The sequence below is a fragment of the Macaca thibetana genome, chromosome 1 (assembly GCF_024542745.1).
Source record: "Macaca thibetana thibetana isolate TM-01 chromosome 1, ASM2454274v1, whole genome shotgun sequence".
NCBI classification, from domain to species: Eukaryota; Metazoa; Chordata; class Mammalia; order Primates; family Cercopithecidae; genus Macaca; species Macaca thibetana.
The window spans coordinates 150,578,958-150,596,584 of record NC_065578.1 but is presented as its reverse complement, the minus strand read 5'-3'; the positions used below and the strand labels follow the sequence as shown (position 1 = coordinate 150,596,584).

The following is a 17,627-nucleotide window of genomic DNA, read 5'->3' as shown; positions in this document are numbered from 1 at the left end:
ATTACTACCTTCAACTTAAAATTCAGGAAACTGGGGCTTTTTGAAATAATTCCGCAAGAGTAACAAATGGCAGGCTGAAAGTCCTCTTGGGAGACAGGCAGCCCACCTGTTCCCATAGAGCAGTGTGACTCCCTCTGAATCTCTCTGTGTTGACCAGGCTAGTGAGTATGTATGTCCTCCTCCAACACCTAATAAGGCAATATTTTCCTTTTTCTTCCTCTAGTTCCTTATGTAAAGAATGTTTAATTTCCCTTTGTCTTTTGTCATTTGACTTTCATTTCCTATTTTGGGATTTCTGCTTCTCTCACACGGAGCCTTCTGTTCTGCCCTGCTTCATTTCTCTTCTTGGTGGATTTGACCTAAGTTCCAGTTTTTGTGCCTTTTCCTTTATGTTTCAGTTCCTTATATAGTCTGCACGAAGCCAAGTGAAGTTACCTTCTATGGCTGACATCCCTTTTCTGTTCACTGGAAGTTTTCTAGTTTTCCTGTGTTCTTTTGATACGTATATACTTATCTAAAAGGGGTTTCCTTTGGAGTGCTCTAGGTTAGACTTCAAAAAGAAGTTTCTGATTTAAGTGCTGTAGTGTATTAGAATATTTTACTGAGAAGGATTATAAAGTGCTTACAGGTTTTTTGTTTTTATAAAGAAAGAATAAACAATGACAGAAGGAAGACGGATGGAGGGGTTGGAATATTATCTTGCTGAGATGCAGAGGAAGGGAGAGAGAGAAAGAGAGAGAAAAATTGGTGGCTCTCACTGATGGCATTCTAGTTGAATTCTGGACTATTTGTACTATTTCAGAACACAGAATAATAGAACTCAGAAATGATCATTGTCACAATATTGGATATTTTGTTAGGTTTTGTTTGGTTTGGAAGTAAGGATGTTCCTCTACTCAGTGTGTTTTAGGTCCTTATCAGAAATTCAGGTTCTAAATGGTTCAATAAAGTGGCCATGGCAGCAGAGCACATGGAAACAAATACTGGGTTCAGGGCCAGAGACCTAGACCAAGTACTGGTTTTCCTGGTAATCAGCTGTGTGATCTCTAGCAAGTTATCTATCTTATCTCTGAGTTATCTCTGAGTCTGTTTTCTTCCTAGTATAATGAGTGGAAAGGATTAGATAACCTACTGCTAAACTTTTCATACACTATAGTTCTCAGTGTAACACATTTTCCCTCTTTCTTGTAAAAACTTGGAAAATTCTCATTACTAAAAGAAAGTTATCTGTGGTGAGGAAGACCATCAGTAACTGCAGCCTTGCCCTAGTTAGATCTTGGCAACTAATACTTCCAAGTTCCCTACATATGTGCGTATCAGCTATTTTCTAGAGAATGGTAAAATTCTGTTGTAATGTCCCTTCACAATTGTGATTATGTCTGAATCAAATACCTTGTTTAGAGGTTATCTAAACTCCTTTTCAGAAGACATACAGCAACATGTCACGCAGGTTTGTAGACTAGAAGCAATAAGCTATACCATATAGCCTAGGTGTGTAGTAAGCTATACCATCTAGGTTTGTGTAAATACACTCTAGCATACTTCATGACAAAGTTGCCTAATGATGCATTTCTCAGAACATAACCCTGTCATTAAGCGAAGTATGATTGTAATTGCATCACATCCTACACACAAGTCTTTATTTCATCCACTTTCGTTTATCTCTGAGCTACATTAACCAAAAAATTGAACATTACATTCCAAAGACAGCGCAAAGACAACTTAGTATCTCCCCACTTATTCCTGTAAAAGAAAACTTTATGAGTTTATCTACAGTTATCTATAATGTATTTTCTTATACTTTAATATCATTCTCATCACAGATGAAGAAAACAATAAAATAAGTTACACTATGAATACTGATTTTCTTAGATCTTCAAAGCCTCCTCTTCTTTCCTTTCTCCTAAAGCAGATATAAGAACAAGGTTAGTGCCTGCCCTGGGTTTTTCTAAAAAGTGCAAAAGAATATAAAATGAAAAAGTAAAAATCTTCTTTTTATTCCTAACCCCCAATAATATTTATCAGAGCTAACTACTATTAATATTTTCTTGTGTAGCTTTCCAGAATTTTCTAGGCATATGCAAGACCTAATTTTTTTTTCATTAATGAGATTATGTCATGGATGCTTATATGTATCTTACCATTTTTAAAAACAATTCATCTTGAAGATATTTGTATGTCATCACACAGGGAACAGGCTTATCTGCTAAAGTTCTTTAAAAAAAAAAACTAATGAGGCCAGGTGCAGAGGCTCATGTCTGTAATCTCAGCACTTTGGGAGACCGAGGAGGGCAGATCACTTGAGGTCAGGAGTTCAAGACCAGCCTGACCAACACGGTGAAACCTCATCTCGACCAAACATACAAAAATTAGCTGGGCATGGTGGCATGTACCTGTAATTCCAGCTACACGGGAGGCTAAGGCAGGAGAATTGCTTGAACCCAGGAGGTAGGGGTTGCAGTGAGCCAAGATCGTGCCACTGCACTCCAAGCTGGGGGACGTCTCAAAAAACAAGACAAAACAAACACCTAAATGAGATAATTCTGTATCATGATCAACACCAGATATGGGGTGCATTCTGCTCTCAAAAATATTAGTTTCCTTCCTCCCTTTCTTTAACAGAAGAGTCACCTGGATATGTATCGTGATTCTGGAGGATTCTATCATTCATGCGTAGACACAGATGTAGAAAGTCACAGAATCACAGACTTTCTGAGGGGATGGCTCTTACAGATTGCTTGGTTCAAGTGGCAGAGCCTGTACCAAAACCAAATCTTTGCTTTCAATTTGGTACTCTTTTAATCCTTTTTGTTTCTAATGTAATTCTGACTTGTATTTATTGTTTATCTTAAAAATTAAAGTATGGTATGTAATGGTGTTAGATGATGGTTATAAATCAGGTAGTATATGCTGCTCAAAGGAGACAAGTTTTAAATTTTCATTTAGAGAAGAAAGTTTTACAAGTATCTTTGTCATTTTGCAATGTTTGGTGTCCTTGTGTTTTACCTAGGGGTGTCTGTACCTCAAAGCCTTTAAAATGCTGATGGAAGGAGTGGAGATCCAGTGTTCAGGATAGAAAAGAGGTGGGTAAACATCAAGAATCCAGGAGAATGCTCTAATGTTGGAAAGGGAACAAAAGTTGGGAGCCACTTGAGGAGAATAAAAGGAATTATGGAAGGAGTTTGGAATACCAGAAAGCGTGAACAGTGATTTTTACATTGCATTTGTTCCAAAAAAACATTGGTTTGTTTGAATATAAGACAGGCAGGAGGAAAATCTGAAAAGTGAAATTACTCAATTTGATCTAAAAAAATTAATGAATAACAGATTGAGCAGCATTGCAGTGATGTAGAATAAGCTCTTTTGTCCTGAGGAGTCTAGCTTGTTTTCCTCCTCCAAGGGAGCTAACTGCCTTAGATGAGGTTAGGCAATCTATCACATGACTCAAAGTCAGGCGGCTCAGACTCCCATCTGAAAAATGGAAATTCTGAAAAACTCACGTTTGCATCATAATGATTTACTGAAGGCACAATAGAGCAGAGAAAAAAAAAAAAGACTTAAGGCCTAAATTTTGGCAATTCAAGTGGTCTGTTATTTAAAAGTCATTCAAAGCATAGAACTATAGAAGTGGAAGGAATCTTAAAGGTCATGAAGCATCTTCATTTTACAGATGAAGAAACAAACACGCACCCAGAGGCTAGTCTAGCTCTCACAGCAAGTCAGAGGAGCATGGGATTAGAATCCAAATCTCCCCAATCAGTGCCTGGGTTGTACTACTGAACTTCCACGCACAGAGCATTTATTTCCAGTCATCTGATGTTTACTCCATCCCATGGCAACACTCTCTTTAAAACAATGACTTTATGTTCATCTTTTCTCTCTTCTAATTGTATGAAATTACACATCTAACACAAAGGAATCAGAATCACATATCTTTACGTGAGAAAAGTGTTTAACGTACATCTAAATTATGTGAAAACACTTATTTTAGAAGTGGGAAAATCATGGCTGTCCCTTAAATCTTTCTGATCCAAGACTGTAAGGGTGGCATTGAAACATTCACATCACACACACACACACACACACACACACACACGCACACCATATAGACAGAAACAGACCATGCCTATTGGGTATAAAATAGAGAGTGTAGGAGAAAGGATAAGAGTAGAGAGTCTTATTTGATTCATTTCAAAATACTGCTGATTATAATTCACCTTTTGTAGTGATTTGCTAGTCAAAAACACTCAACAACAATTTACTGAGTGCTTTCTGCTTCTTAAGCACAAAGTATTCAAATATGAAAAGACATAATTTCCCATTCAGGATGCTCACAGTCTAGAGGAAGATATAAGTAAGTCAGGCAACAAGCAGATTTGGTGTCATATGCTAAAAGTACAGCTAACTGGACAGTTGATTTTTAGAAAGCAAAACCTTTTTAAACATTGTACTTAGCAATTCTTCAAATTTCCAGTTTCTAAAATGTTTTAGAATATTTTGTTTCTATTCCATCCACAAAATGAATTTAACACTGAGAAACTAAGTCAGTCAAACAAGGAGTAATATTGGTTCTCTCCATAATTAGATGACATAAATATATACAAGAGTCTTTAGCCAGTTAAATTGAAGCATTAGTATATACTTTTAAATATTGATGGAATTGTGGAAGGCAATGAGTCCGTTTTTTTGCTATTAATATCCTATGGCTATAGATTTACATACAAGTTAACTAATTGCTCTATTAGGTGGTATTTTTTACATAGCACAGAATTTGAGAGATTCTGGATGCTGAAAATATAAGGTTCAAACAAATGAAAATTATATATATATATATATGTATATATATATATATTTTTTTTAGATGGAGTCTCGCTCTGTTCCCCAGGCTGGAGTGCAGTGGTGCAGTCTCGGCTCACTGCAAGCTCTGCCTCCTGGGTTCACGCCATTCTCCTGCCTCAGCCTCCTGAGTAGCTGGGACTACAGGCGCCCGCCACCTCGCCTGGCTAAATTTTTGTATTTTTTTTAGTAGAGACAGGGTTTCACCGTGGTCTCCATCTCCTGACCTCGTGATCCACCCGTCTCGGCCTCCCAAAGTGCTGGGATTACAGGCATGAGCCATCTCGCCCAGCCTCTTTTTTTTTTTTTTTTTTTTTTTTGTAGAAACAGGGTCTTGCTATTTTGCCCAGGCTGGCCTTGAACTCCTAGCCTTAAGAGAGTCTCTCACCACAGCCTCCCAAAATGCTGGGATTACAGGTGTGAGCCACTACACCTGTCCCTTTTCTCTTTTTATTATGAGTGACATATGACAAAATGGCATATATTGTAGGTTGTAGGATGATGTTACTATTTTTTGGTGTTTTGCCCTCACAATTTACTCATTCATTCATCATTGGTTCAAAAAACAATTTTCTTGCTCAATTTCTCCATCTTGTTTCATTTTTCTCCATTGTCACTCTTTCTTTTCTCACTCTGAGAAAATCCAATATATGAAAACCTGTATTTACCCAAAAGAAAAATCAGAGAGTGATTATTCCCCTTGAGCCTACAGGCCAGTTTCAGTAACCTGCATCTCCATTCCAAAAGGCAATTCTTCTCTCCTCTACCAGGGGCAGCTGTGGTATTCTATTTAAAGGTAATTCCTGAAGATTTTGAGGGTAAAAAGATAAAGAACTAGCATTTCAGAGTGATGAGAGCAAGGTACAGTTAAATCATTTAATTAACACTCCAAAGCCTGGGTGCTTCTGTCTTGGGGTTATTGTTATCCCCTTTCCTCTCTCTTTACCTTTATGGAAGTGTCACTTTCCCCTTCATATTTGCTTTGTCTCTTTTCTCTCTTCCCCACTTTCATGGCCACAGTAAGGACTTGAAGTATTCTCTTTTTTCATAGTTGCTACATTTTATACTTTTTACTTTTAGTTTCCTCGAATTTGCTCATCCTTCTCTGTATTGTTCCAATTTTACTATACGTGCTGCCAAAGCGAGCACTACTTTTAGCTTTTCAACTAGTGAATTTAGACATTTATTATTAGGTAGGTGCAAAAGTAATTGCGGTTTTTGCCATTACTCTCAATGGCAAAATTACTGTTGCAATTACTTTTGCACCAACCTAATAGTTTTAAAATCAAACCAAACCAAACATAAAAGTGCTTTTTATTGCTCCATGGTCCCTAATGAAACTTTTTCTGTGGAATGATAGACATGGACGGGAAAGGAGTGCTTTAGGCCCTGCTTACAAGAGCAAACTCCTCAAGTGTGATTTAAATGATTCAATTAAGTGACTGTTTACAAACGTGAGGCTAGGGCTAAGGAAAACCGACTATATATGGTGGAACAGCCAGGGAGTCCTTAGAACAAGAAGCCTTTCCACCCCCAGGTCTGAAAAGGCCAGGAGAAAGAGCTCTTCTCAGAAGCCAGAGCGAGCTATAGTTGTGTGGGTAGCGTGACCTTAGGTAGAGGAAGACAGTCACTGCCAAACCAAGGTTGGCAGAGAGGGAGCCCCAAACTCAGTCTGCTCTGTTTGCCACAGTGTGGAGAAATTTTATTATAAAAGGCAAAGACGGAGATTGCAATGAGCAGCCTAGCTAATAATCGCGTAGGGCAATAATCAGGCAGGCCAATCAAGAAAAGGGCCAATCAAGAAGGGCCAGGCCCTGGTGGCTCATGCCTATAATCTCAGTACTTTGGGAGGTGGAGATGGGTGGATTGCTTGAGTTCAGGAGTTCAAGACCAGCCTGGCCAACAAGATGAAACCCCGTCTCTACTAAAAAATACAAAAAACTAGCTGGGCGAGGTGGCAGGCGCCTGTAGTCCCAGCTACTGGGGAGGCTGAGGCAGGAGAATGGCATGAACCCAGGAGGTAGAGCTTGCAGTGAGCTGAGATCCGGCCACTGCACTCCAGCCCGGGCGACAGAGCGAGATTCCGTCTCCAAAAAAAAAAAAAAAAAAATACAAAAAATAGCCAGGCATGAGGGCAGGCGCCTGTAATCCCAGCTATGTGGGAGGCTGAGGCAGGAGAATCCCTTGAACCTGGGTGGTGGAGGTTGCAGTGAGCCGAAATCACGCCATTGCACTCCAGCCTGGGTGACAAGAGCAAAACTGTTTGGAACAAACGAAAGAAAGAGAAAGAGAGAGAGAAAGAAAGAAAAAGAAAGAAAGAGAGAGAGAGAGAGAAAGAAAAGAAAGAAAGAAAGAAAGAAAGAAAGAAAGAAAGAAAGAAAGAAAGAAAGAAAGAAAGAAAGAAAGAAAGAAAGAAAAGAAAGAAAGAAAAGAAAAAAAGAAAAGAAAAGAAAAGAAAAGAAAAGAAAAGAAAAAAGAAAAGAAAAGAAAAGAAAAAAGAAAAGAAAAGAAAGAAAAGGGCAAGGGTCCCTTGACTCATCTCCGCTACTGGAATGGGTAAAATGACCAGCGGGTAAAGAAAAGAAAGATCTTCAGAGTCACTGGTTTTGGGGAAAGATGAATGAGTCCTTAGTTGAATAGACGATGGTTTGTGACAGGGTCTGGGTGTGGTGGACTTCTGGCCTCCTCTTCTGTGATAAGAGTTAATCTTCAGAGATTTGGTGACAACTGACTTCATCTTGTAGCATGTGTCTTTAGGCAGATGGAGGGAAACTCAGAGAACCTCTCTGTTTTGCAGTTTTTCAAGTGCCTTTAGATCAAAGTAATCAATATACCAAAAAATATATATATATATATACCAATATACATATTTTGGGATGGCATTTCCTGAACTCCTTCAATGGTGCTGGGGTTCAGAAACCAACATCCTAAAGTATGGCACTTTAACATGCTGAACTTCAGATGAAGCCTCTCAGGGTCTCTCTGACATGCCCCCAACCCTCTCTGCACTCGCTCTCCCAGAGCACAGGGCGAATCTGTTCTCTGAAGTTCCCTGATTGGCCTAAAGTCTGGACCCACCAAAGAAGAAAACAATTACCTGTGGTCCCTTCCCTGAGTTTTCAGTAACCAAACTCATATCACAGGAAGAAAAACTGAAGTTTGTCAACAAATCTGGACAGACTTTTGTCACAAATCATTGTCTGCTCTGCAGGCCCAACAGACTTTGTCTCAGGCCATTGTATGTTCTTCATGCCTATTGAATTCCCCAAAATTCATTTACTGCTACCCTAAAATCATCCACACTTCCCCTACCTCCCTTTCTCCTAAGAAGAAGGGTATATACAAGCATCTGTGCCCCATTGCGTGGTGGCATAATCACTCTGTGATAGTTCCCCTATGCATGCTAATAAGTTTGTATGCTTTTTCTCCCGTTAATCTGCCCTTTGTAAGTTGATTTTCTCCTTATGAAAAGAGAAATATTGAGCTAATTGGGCTTACTTGGTATATTAAATTATATGGGAAGCATTACCAAATAATAAGTAATGCTAACCTTCTTTGGATTATATTTGTGTGAATGTGTTATTAATATGTTTCAGAAATTATATGAAATTCATAGAAATTTGATAGGCTGGTATAACATTATCAGTCATAATTCTGGTTGCATGCAACAGAAATAACCAAATTTTCTTCTCAATTGTGTTATCATCATAATGAACTCTCATCAGATCTTTAACCATGAACATTTGAAGTCTTGTTATTCTCAGCTGGCAATTGTTTACTGTGATCTTTTTCCTTTCTCCCCTGTTTCCTTATGTCCTAACTACTTCCTTTTCCTTACAGGAAAATCCATGGAACCGTAATCTATGGATGGCTTTAGGTAAGGCTTATGCTCTAGCAAAAAACCAGAGCAACTGTTAGGCTTACGAAGATAAGCTAGTTTCCACTGAGGAATGATTTCAGTGGGGTTCCTGAGGGCCCACTCTTGGCAGTAGTAGCGCATCAGTCATATGGAATTTGAAACTAATCCATAAATTGGGGGAAAATCCTGGATTTTGTGGTTAACCAGAACTCCCAGAGGTTCAAATGGGCAGAAGTCATCCTTTGAAAGGTGGATGATAGCACGCATATATGTTTTTTGTTTTTTGTTTTTTTTCTTTTTCTGAGATGGAGTCACCCAGGCTGCAGTACAGTGGTGCCATCTTGGCTCACTGCAACCTCTGCCTCCAGGGTTTAAGCAGTTCTCTGCCTCAGCCTCCCCAGTAGCTGGGATTACAGGTGCGTGCCATCACGCCTGGCTAATTTTTGTATTTCTAGTAGAGACGGGGTTCACCATCTTGGCCAGGCTGGTCTTGAAGTCCTGACCTTGTGATCCATCCGCCTTAGCCTCCCAAAGGGCTGGGATTACAGGTGTGAGCCACTGCGCCCGGCCAGCATATATGTTTTAAGAAAAAATATTTACTGGAACATCATGTGGCTTTAGAGCTCCTTTTTGCTCAACTTGGAGGCTTGTATATAGCATTGACAAAACTGAATATTGTGCCTATCTCTCCCCTAATTTTGTTAGTAGAGGAAGCTTAACTAAAAACAAAGCTGACTGAAACTGCTGTTTCTTCAGACACTACCATCAAATACATGAAGGAAATTTCTTAAGGGAAAGGAACAAATGCTGTGTCCAGGGCAGCAGCTAACAGTTGGTTTGCAGGAATCCTGAGTGGTGGATGGCAAGCTTGGCTTAAACCCGGGAGGCAGAGGTTGCAGGTTTCTAATCTTTATGTTCTTCTAGTGGGTCTCCAGGTTACTATGGCTTGTGTTATTAAATTAATGACAAAACTGGATACTTATTTAAATCAGATCATTCTATAGCAAGCTGTGGTCCTTAATTTCCATCACACTTTGTTTTTTTTTTTAAATTTTTTAATTTTTTTGAGACGGAGTCTCGCTCTGTCCCCCAGGCTGGAGTGCAGTGGCGCGATCTCGGCTCACTGCAAGCTTCGCCTCCCCAGTTCACGCCATTCTCCTGCCTCAGCCTCCGGAGTAACTGGGACTACAGGTGCCCGCCACCACGCCGGGCTAATTTTTTGTATTTTTAGTAGAGACGGGGTTTCACCGTGTTCGCCAGGATGGTCTGGATCTTCTGACCTCGTGATGCGCCCACCTCGGCCTCCCAAAGTGCTGGGATTACAGGCGTGAGCCACCGCGCCCGGCCACCATCACACTTTGAATAAGGATTATGGCCAACTGGATTCAAATACTGTTGAACTGCCGATATTACTTACCTAAGCTTTGACTTGTTTGATTTGAATCAATTTGGTCCCTTGGAGCTCCTGTTAAGGAACACGCTGCAGTTTTTTGGTATTATTCTAAATACCAAATCCTATCTAATAGTCATCATGATAGTCCCCCCGGTGTGCTGTATCCTCTCAAGTCTTAAACGTTTCTATGCAGCCATCCATTGAGCATTGAATGATCTCACTTTGACTAGATCAGCAAGAATATAAAGAATTATTCAACTGATGTGATGCTATGACTTGTGAATTCCATATGGAGAACAAATAAGTCAATTTATGATGGTGACAGAGAGTGGCATGAACCAGATATGTTTTTTAGAAAGTTTTATTTATTAATTTTATTTAAAATTTTATTTTCAGGAATGGGATTGACTGCAAGGAAGCACGAGTGAACTTCCTGGGGTGATGGAAATGTTTTGTCTTGATTGTGGTAATGATTACATTACTATGTTTGTCAAAATTCCAGAACTTTAAACCTAAAAGGGTGAATTTTACTGCATGTAAATTATACCTGACTAAACATGACTTTTTAAAAAGGCCTGAAATCTTAACTACTCAGCTAAAAATAAAATAAAATAAAATATACAATTTAGGTGCAAAACAACTTTTGTTTTCAGGACTGACAGAGGTCCAATGATTGTATTTATTTATAAAGCTAATAATCCAATCCAATATATCAATATAAATACTTTTAAATAGGATATAAAAAGTTATGAGATTTTTAAAAATAAGGATTTAGACTGCAAAATATTTATTATGACTACAATGTTGCTGAAGCAATGCTATCTTTAAAAATATCTCAAACACAAAATAACACTCTAATGCTGTTAATCATTGCAATGATTTAAACTTCCAGAATATTACCATAATGCTGCTTATATTATATACTGAAAGCCCTATATTTAATAGTTAAAAACAAAGAATTATTTAATACCAGCTAGCTTCATTACTTGATAGATTAACTTGCTTGATAGATCAACATTACTTGATAGATTACTTGATGGATCAACCAGCTTCCTAAAACATAATTGTAGCTCAGCTTCTAAAAAAGGTGAAAGAAATTATTACATTCAACTGAACTAGATTTTAAAAATAAAGACTATCAAGAACATAGGAAGAGGTAATTAAATGATGGGTCCTCTTAAGGTTTCAATAGAAGCAAATAACATCCAAGAAACCATTTACGAAAAACTCACCCTCATAATTGCCTTAGAGACCAAAGTCACAATTTTACAGCCAAGATCTTTGGAAATCAGACAGGTCAGTGTGACGGTTAATTCTGTGTCCAACTTGACTGGATTATGGGGTGCCCAGATATTTTGGTCAATCATTATTCTGGGGTATCTTCGTAAGGGTGTTTTGGGATGAGATTAACATTTCAATTGATAGAATAAAGCAGAGTGCCTTCTATAACGTAGGTGGGCTTTATCCAACCATTTAAAGGCCTGAATAGAATGAAAAGGTTGGCCCTCCCCAGAGTGAGAGAATTTTTCCTACTTTTTAACTGTGACACGGGATTTTTCCTGCCTTTGGACTTGGACTAGAACTACACCGTCAGCTCTCCTAGGTCTCAAGCTTGCTTACCTTGCAGATCTTGGGACTTGCCAGCCTCCATCATTGCTTAAGTCAATTCCTTATAATAAATCATATAAATACACACACAGGTGTGCCTCAGAGATACTGCAGGTTTGGTTCAAGACTACTGCAGTAAAGTAAATATCACAATAAAGGGATCCACACAAATATTTTGGTTTCTCAGTACATATATGTTGTTTATACTACACTGTAGTCTTAAGTGCGCAATAGCATTATGTCTTTAAAAAGTACATACCTTCATTTAAATATATTTTCTTGCTAAAAACATGCCGACAGGGACATAAAGTGAGCACATGCTGCTGGAAAAAACGGTACCAACGGTACCCATTTGTAAATAACACATTATCTGCAAAGTGCAATAAAGTGAGACACAATAAAATAAGTCATGCCTGTATATCCTGTTGGTACTGTTTCTCTGGAAAACCCTAATACAACCTGCTTTCAAATCAATTTAAGACCCTCCTCCTATAAGCATTACATTGAGGCAAATGTGGTTGCAACTTTGTCCTAAAAATTAGGACAAAGAGACCTTTGTTGCTATATAACAATATAAAAAAAACAGTATGCCTACCTCTGGACGTATTTGTTACAAATACCAGTATTAGATTGTAACTGCCAATCCTTTAAAACCAGTTTTAAGATGGATATAAAGCCCTAAAAATCTTGCAGGTTCCACACTGACACCTGAAAAACTTCCAATTTACAAAGGCCAATGTGATATTTTTGGAAAACAAAGGAAAATGACACATACCAATTTCTGTCATTTATTCATGTCATAAATAAAGCCACCTTTATTCCACAACTCTTTCCACTATTTTTCTACGGCCAGCTTTTTTTAAGGTTATAGCCTTCAAAAACTTGAAATAGAAAATTTTAAGGATGCAACCATTAGAAAATGTTCCCATACTAACATTTAACATTCCCCGTTTATCATTATGTTTACTATCATGTAATTTCCAACATAATCTTATGAGGAGGTCAAAGGCTCTACGAAGAACGCCGTTTTACAGTCTACCTAGGGAGGCAGTGACTGTGAAACACACCACACCAATGACAGGAATGCGGGTCACTGTGACACGGCGGATCCCTCTGCAAAGTCAAAACTGCAGTTCACTTTACGCTGACAGAGCTTCTTTCCAGGACCCCCACCCCCACTCGAGGACAGGAGAGTGTCGATTTCCCAAGGTGTCTGGCACTGCTTCTTGAATATGCAGCTCTCATCTGGTTCCTGGAAGGTCATCCTGGTTCGCGCAGGACTCGGGACGGGGCGCTTGGCTTCTGCGGCACCCACGCTGGCTCCTCACCCGGTGACCTTCAGGCCTCTGAGCTTGGCCTGACCCTAGAAGGGCCACCGCCCTTCACAGCGGGCGGGCATGGTCCTTCCCATGGCCCCACCAACTGACGCGGTGGCCCCAAGGGTCCAGGCCCGCCCTTGCCCCACTCCCGCGGCGGGGCCCCCCACAGTTGGTCCCCGAGGGCCGCGCCCCGCTCCTGCTCGGATTTCAGCCCGCACCGCACCCCAGCCGCCAGGGAACCTTCCAGAACCCTGCCCCTCTGGCTTTCTTCCGAAAGCCCAGGGTCGCTGTCCAGGAAGAAACTTCGATTCATTTATTGAGCGCCGACTGTGTCCAGGGCCGAGGGAGGGGAGGGGTTTCCACGCGGGGAGACCCCTCGGTTCTCGCCTCGGTAAGCGCCCGCTTTCCAGCACCTCGAGTCGCCCGTGGGCCCCCACCCCTCGGGCTGGACCCGGTCCTCAAGGAAGACCCACGGCGGAGCAGGAATGGACGAGGAAAGCCGCGCTCCTTGCCCGCCTCGTCCCCTCTATCCGCCTTCACCTCACGGGACCCCAGGGAAGCCGCTGGAGCTAAAATTAGCAACCCGCGCGGCGCGCGCTCACGTGCGCGCGGCCGGGCGGGGGCGGGGAGCAAGGGGCGCGGTCCGGGTGACTCACCGGCTCCGCCCCAGTCGCCAAGAACGCGCTGACGTCAGGCGCTTCCCCGAAGGGTGACGTAAGCGCGCCACGGGGAGGCCGAGGCAGCTGATAGAATGTTCTGAGTTTCGATGCCTTAAAGGGACCAGGCTTGCTATCGTGAAACTTCTGGGGAGATGACTCCACTCACACACCTGCAGGCTCAGAACCCATCTTGTACCCTTTTATACTTAGAGAGTTGACTGTTGAGATGATGATGAACACGGTAGAACAACCGAGCCTAGTTGGAGGCTCTTTGAAGTCCCAGAACCTCTTCCTGGAAGCCCTCCTTGGTTAACCAGATGGACATCTCAGTTGCCCTCTGAGCCTGAAGCAAGTGTCAGGAAGAGTTTTCTATGGCCCTTGACTCTCTAACCCTTCCCTTATGGCGTCTCTGCTGTCTGATGCCTCTGCTGTCAGAGAAAAGCTGTAGTTTAAATATTTATTTTTGAATCCATCAACTTCGGCCAACTAGGCCCATTTATCACTGTTTCAACTGTGTCTAAACTGTCATTAGTGGTGTGACCAGAAACCAGTTAATATCTTTGGGTGGTAAATTCGTGGACTGATCTCCAAACCCTCCTACTATGCTAATATTGCCAATGAAGGTTTCCAGAGGCCAGGATCCTTGGCCAACACATCATTGTAAACAACATGACAGCCTTACAGGGAACTCACAGTTTACTGAGGTTTGCTCTGTGCCAGGTGTTTTCATGAGCCTCCGTCCTCCTGTCGTTTAATCCTCTTCTCTGAGGTAGGTACTGTCCTCCCCATTTTACTGATGAGGATAGAAATCAAGGCACGCGATTAAGCATGTTTCGCTGGGTCACACAGCTAATGAATGGCGAGATGGAAGTCAGTCCCAGGTCATCAGGCTCCAAAGTTCATGGTTTTGGTGATGAAGGTGGGCTGTGAAATGTGTGTCTTATTCTGTGCATGTGAGTCCCCTAGACCCAGCTTTTCCACTTGTAACACAATCTCAGTACCTTTCAGCAGGTAACCCGCGCCAGACCAGATCTCCAGAGATGGAGGTGGCGGACCTCAGGGCCCAGACACGGGAAGGTGTATGAGGAGGCATCGCATCAAGTGCCCACCCTGTGCTTGCAGAGCCTGACCATGAGCACCGCCTTCAGTTTTGCATCTTAGGCACCCCACTTGGCTCTCCATCCCAGCCCTGCCAGGCCCACCCTTGACTCTGTGTTTCCTTTCTGGAAACTCGAGAGGCCATTCTACTTAAAGAGTCCTCACCTGGCCTACCAGCGACCAGATGTGCCCAAGTGCAGAAGAAACACTTTGTTATCTCCTCTATCATCGTCCCCTCTCAAGCATAAAACAACATAAAGTTTCCCATCGGAACAGCATGATTGTGCCAAAAACAAATTAGAAACAACAACTACTTCGCAAAATTTTGAGCAAAGTGATGGTAACTGTGTCCTGGAAATGAAGCAAAGTGAGTGAGCCACTGTCACTGTTACCGTCTGACAATCACTACTGGTCCTTGGCTAACTATTGCAGCCCCTTCCTCAGGCTACACATGCCAGGTGTACCAGAAGCACCTTCCACCTCCAGCTGACTCCTGGGAGATGTTTAGAGCTGACTCCTCTCCCCACCTGCCCCCAGTCTCCAGCCACCAGCAGGCTCTCTCCTTGGTGTCCCCAGCTCCTGCCCCTCATACTGATAGAAGCATTGCCCACTGCTCTTCCAGTTCTTACAGGTTTCCTAGTGCCTGTGACCAAACACCTTGTGTGTGCTCCTCAGGAGAGAAAAACTGCTGGCAGCCTCAGGTATTGTTGGGGGTGGGGGGATGGGGGTTCTGTGGGGACAGGAACTTCTTCCTCTGTATTCGGGGTGGACACACACACACATGGAAACTTAGAGTGGTATGCTACCTCCAGGCCAACCAGGCAAGCCCCTGTTTTATAACTAAGGTCTAGGTGAGGTGGCCTCCCCGGGTCCTACGGCCTGTTAGGGGTAGAGATTTCTAGTTACTTGACTTCCAGCCTGCTTCTTTTCCATGGATCACACACACACCACTGTTATAAGATGCAGGTAGGACAAAGGGCATGAATGTGCATGGCAAATGGGAACATGTCATATATACGATGGAAGGGAAGACAAATGATATGAAGTAAATATAGACATGAAATCATAGGGAAGGATTGGAGAACACGATTTCTGATAACCACTGGCTATTCCCACTTCCTCTTTCCTTCTGCCTCCCACCTTGTTTGAAGACAGGTGAGCTGTTCCTCCTCAGACCCAGGAATCATTTCCCAGTGGAATGACACAGTGAAGTGGATTGCCATTTTTAAACCTTCAGTAATAAAGATCTTGTTTGTCATTTCAATTTTAATTTTTTATCTTCCAGTCTTTACTCTCCATCATTTCTTTATCCCAGAAGCCCCATTAAATGTCATTAAGAACCATAAATGTAACTGGCCACTAATGTGGAAGGATTGTGATCTCCGGCAAACAGCCCTGGCAAGCAAAAGAACAGGAATCCTGGGTCAGTGTCCAACTGTGCCTGTGACTCATTGTGTGACACAAAGCAAAGCTCCACTTTTGCGGAAGGAGAGCCATGGGGCAGCGAGACACACATGGTCTGCACCCTGACAGAGGTGGAAGGGTTTCCCTGCTTGCTGGAAGCTCGGGGGTCCCTGGTGGAATCCAGTTCCATAGTAACTCCTTAGCAATGGCCATGAGCTCTGCCTCCAATGGAGACACTACCATGGGTTGGGCTGGATTATGGCACTTGCCCTTCATGACATCATTCTCATAGGTTAGGAATGCACCCTGATTATTTCTAACTCCACTTTAATAACTTGTTCTGGATCTGCCCTCCAGGAATTTATTTGAAACTTTCATTCTATTTATATTTCAGCCTGTACAGCCTTTTCAGGCAACAAGTAGATTTACCATTTATGTAAAAACTCTTAAATTCTAAAACACAGGAAGTGCTGCATAATGGTTTGTTATAATAATAATCACAATAATTTGATATCTGTATTGTTACACATAACAAATATTATATTACAGTTTGATGATAATTATTCATGCAGATGGCCTCACAGGCTTCATATTTTCAACCACTCACTAGCTTTCTGTTTATCCCCCCACCCATCTCTCCCCAACCCCAATCAAAAAGAATCTCTTGGCTGGGAGCAGTGGCTCATGCCTTTAATCCCAGCACTTTGGGAGGCCGAGGCAGGAGGACTGCTTGAGCTCAGGAGTTTGAGACCAGCTTGGGCAACATAGTGAGACCTCATCTCAATTTTTAAAGATTTTTCTTTTTTTATATGGAGTTTTGCTCTTATTACCCAGGCTGGAGTGCAATGGCATGATCTCAACTCACCACAGCCTCCGCCTCCCGGATTCAAGCTATTCTCATGCGTCAGCCTCCCGAGTAACTGGGATTACAGGCGTGTGCCACCATGCCTGGCTAATGTTGTATTTTTAGTGGAGATGGGATTTCTCCATGTTGGTTAGGCTGGTCTCGAACTCTGGACCTCAGGTGATCTGCCCGCCTTGGCCTCCCAAAGTGCTGGGATTTCAGGTGTGAGCCACCACGCCCAGCCAGAAATTTTTTTAAGTGTCATAGTGAAGATAAGGGGCGGGGGAAGCATTTATTAATGGAATGAGGTGCTGTAATGGGTGCAACTCTGCGCAGAGACTTACCTAAACAGATTCAATGTCCTCTAAGGACTTGTTATCTAAGATGAACATATGGTAGGTGCTTGTCTTAGTCAATTTGGGCTGCTATAACAAAATACCATAGACTGGGTGGTGTAAACAACAGATATTTATTTCTTACAGTTCTGGAGCCTGGGGAATTCAAGATCAAGGTGCTAGCAGATTAGTGTCTGGTGAGGACTGGCTCCCTGGGTTACAGACAGCTGCCTTCTTGCTGTGTCCTCACGTGGCCTTTCCTTGGTGTTGTG

At 41.9% G+C, this 17,627-nt stretch overlaps 1 long non-coding RNA gene across 1 annotated transcript; it reads left to right on the top strand.

The window, feature by feature from the left end:
* The first annotated feature begins 3,011 nt into the window (after nucleotides 1-3,011).
* LOC126948633 (uncharacterized) lies at nucleotides 3,012-10,710 on the top strand. Its single transcript, XR_007723503.1, has 3 exons — nucleotides 3,012-3,083; nucleotides 8,677-8,713; nucleotides 10,485-10,710. It is a non-coding gene; the product is annotated as an uncharacterized LOC126948633 (long non-coding RNA).
* The last annotated feature ends 6,917 nt before the right edge of the window (nucleotides 10,711-17,627 follow it).